Source organism: Rutidosis leptorrhynchoides, chromosome 10 (assembly GCF_046630445.1).
Source record: "Rutidosis leptorrhynchoides isolate AG116_Rl617_1_P2 chromosome 10, CSIRO_AGI_Rlap_v1, whole genome shotgun sequence".
Lineage (NCBI taxonomy): Eukaryota > Viridiplantae > Streptophyta > Magnoliopsida > Asterales > Asteraceae > Rutidosis > Rutidosis leptorrhynchoides.
Genome location: NC_092342.1, coordinates 36,796,726 through 36,800,077, shown reverse-complemented (window position 1 = coordinate 36,800,077; position 3,352 = coordinate 36,796,726). Strand labels below are relative to the sequence as shown.

At 33.8% G+C, this 3,352-nt stretch overlaps 1 long non-coding RNA gene across 1 annotated transcript; it reads left to right on the top strand.

Moving 5' to 3' along the window:
- The first annotated feature begins 901 nt into the window (after window positions 1-901).
- LOC139871522 (uncharacterized) lies at window positions 902-2,901 on the top strand. The gene is made up of 6 exons (XR_011766663.1): window positions 902-1,008; window positions 1,100-1,185; window positions 1,356-1,449; window positions 1,604-1,901; window positions 2,060-2,155; window positions 2,529-2,901. It is a non-coding gene; the product is annotated as an uncharacterized lncRNA (long non-coding RNA).
- The last annotated feature ends 451 nt before the right edge of the window (window positions 2,902-3,352 follow it).

Genomic DNA, 3,352 nt, shown 5'->3' with positions numbered 1-3,352 from the left:
TAGTTTGCATAGTCTGCAAACCATGGAATTTCATTATAATCTATCTTCAATAGATATTCATCAGGAAAGTTGTCTTGTATGACCGATTCATTTAGAACTTCTAATTCAGGATTTTCAAGACGAGAAAGATGATCAGCGGCGAGATTTTCTGCTCCCTTTTTACCTCGGATTTCAATCTCGAACTCTTGTAAGAGTAAGATCCAACGGATTAATCGTGGTTTAGCATCTTGTTTCGAAAATAGGTATCTAAGAGCAGAATGGTCGGTATAGACCACCGTTTTAGCTAAAACGAGATATGAACGAAATTTGTCAAAAGCAAAGACAATAGCAAGGAGTTCTTTTTCAGTAGTTGTGTAATTTGTTTGTGCTCCTTGTAACGTCTTACTAGCATAACAAATAGGTTGAAATCGTTTTTCAATCATTTGTCCTAAAACGGCTCCCATTGCAAAATCACTTGCATCGCACATTAGTTCAAACGGTAGATTCCAATTTGGAGTTATCATGATCGGTGCATTAGTAAGTTTTTCTTTAAGAATATTAAAAGATTTGATACATTCATCTGAAAAGATGAATGGAGCATCCTTTTCTAGGAGTTTATTCATAGGAGTGGCAATTTTAGAAAAATCTTTTATGAAACGTCGGTAAAAACCGGCATGCCCTACAAAACTCCTAACTCCTCTAACATTGGTGGGATGTGGAAGTTTAGCAATTACATCTACTTTAGCTCTATCCACTTCAATTCCTTCCTTTGAAATTTTATGACCGAGAACGATGCCTTCTTTAACCATGAAATGGCATTTCTCCCAATTAAGTACTAGATTTGATTGTTCGCTTTAGAATTTTCAATCAATAATGTTCATAACATAAATGGGGCATTTTTTCCTTTTGTTGCTTATATCAGGTGTGCAAAAGACCACTGAAATTAAAGGAAATTTCACGAAAGGAAGATGTTGTTAGTGTGTGCGCTGAGCCGCTGACTATCTAACCGTCCATGAATCAAAGATAAAGGTTTGGACATAACTCTATTATGAGACCTACATGAGTGTTAGTCAAATTATATAAACAAAAATAAACACTGATGTGGTTCATTTTTTTAAAGGTTGACCTGATTGCATATGTGGAGAATCATGTGTTTTGTTTCAATGCAGTATACTTAGCCATCAAGGAAAAGGTAATTTGAGAATAGTATGTTCCATTATTTTATTATAACATTACTGCTTTTATACTACTCTGTGAAGATATTAATGTTGTTGGCAATGCTTGATGTTTTGATCTATTACACCATATTTGGTATATTTGTGATATGAATGGAAGAAACGTTTTCAAAACTTTTTTAATAATGTTCCTTTTTGCAGGTTAAAATTTGTTTGAGAAGTTAACAAATATCTGTTCAAAAGTTTGGTCTTCACTATGCTTGCTAATCTTCAACATTTTAACTTAAAACCCAAGGTATCATCATGACCTAGAAACATAACACATAAGTAGATATTATTTCCTTCAGTCTTTATACTTTGGAACGCCATCTATTTGTGCTAATGTGTAAGTGAATGACTGTTAAAAAATCTAAAGCTTATTTATTTGTATTTGTGGACTGCATTTACAGTTGGAATGTTGTGCAAGTAAAGCATGAACATTATTGACTATTTCAAATTCGGTTTGTTGATTGGCGCTCTTAAACCGATTGTATGCATTTGTTACCTGAGATCGGGACGGGTCAACAAGTAGATTATATATATTATATACTTCAACTAAAACTGAAACGTATCGAGGAAGCTATATCCATAGATGAAAATCGGAAAAGGTTGCCAAATCGCAAGTGAAAAAACTTCAAATCAAAGTTGGGCAAGAGAACTCAAGATAAAATCATATACGATATGTGTTTATTTTCCTTGCTTCATCAGGTAATGGCTTTATTACTCTCCGTTTTTTTTTTTTTTTTTTTTTTTTTTTTTATGTTTTGCTTTTCCGGATGCTACTTCTAATTGCAGGGGTAACTATATGGTGTTTGATAGTAATTGTTATTGTTTGTGTTGTTTTTTTTTTTATTGTTTGAGGGAAGAAATTTCAAACCAGAATTTGAGTGCTTTCAGTTATGTTACGCTTGGTGCTTCTCAACAACATGCTTTTTCATCAATTGGATCGTCAAATGTCATAGGTATGTCATACTTATTTACGCGCGGCCGGCCTTTCACTATTTAAAATGGATTGAGGGTAGGGTTGCTACTCAAATTCAAATAATAAAGGGTTAAATATTTAGAATGGATTGATAGTCAATTTCTAACATATGTGTTGTGTGTCACAAGTACTATTAAATTAGTAAATACTACATTTATAATTGAGTCTATAAATATTTCAAAATAAGTTAGCATCTCTAATATGTGTAAACACTACATATACCTCATTTATATATATATAGATAAATAACAACATATATAAAACAGAATGCAGTTACAAAAATGCAGTATGAATTGAAATTAAGTTTGATACGTGTGTAAAAAACTATAGTGTTCTATTGTGATTATATCCAGGTGGAGAATGAATTCCTAGAATGGTACACAAAAGGCAGGAATTAGCAGCGGGAAGCAGAGTAGACAACAGAAGATCAACATAAAGACAAACAAAAGATCAACAAAATGATGAGCAGAAGAACAACAGAGAGCAGAAAGGAAGCAACAACAAAGCACAAAGCAGTAGTAGCAGTAGCAGTAGCAGTCAATAACAGGGTATGGTAAGTTAGTGTTGGTAATTTGAATTAATGTTTAGTTTACATGTTGATTATTTTAACTATACGCCACAGTCAGAAGCAACAAACTGAGAATAGTTACGATTTGCCCCCGCAACGCTTGCCAAAACCCGCGGCAACGCGCGGACTACATCACTAGTTTATAATGATTTCTCGGTTGTGTCATGGCCATGTCTTAGACATGACAATCTATTTGAAATCGTGTGTGATCGAATCATCGCTTCGTCCATGACTAATCTATAAAAAGAAGTCATATTTTCGGATGTCAGTTTTTTGCTCGTTTTAAGCCTGCAACATAACGTGGGGGCACCTACCTAGGCCATGTTTGGCAATAAGCTTTTAGGAGTTTTTAGCTTTTAACTTTTATGAAAAATCTCCTATCAAATAAAAAGCTCTGTTTGATTGCAAGAGCTTAAAGCTTTTTGAGGGAGGGAAAAAGCTAAAAGCTACTAGAACTAGCGTTTAACTTTTAGCTTGTAGCTTTTTGTCATTTTCCTTTTTATTTTAACAGTTTTAGCTACTCTGCCAAACAACTAAAAACATATCGAAAGCTAACAGCTACCAGCTACTAGCTACAAGCTACCAGCTAACAGCTAAAAGCTACCAGTT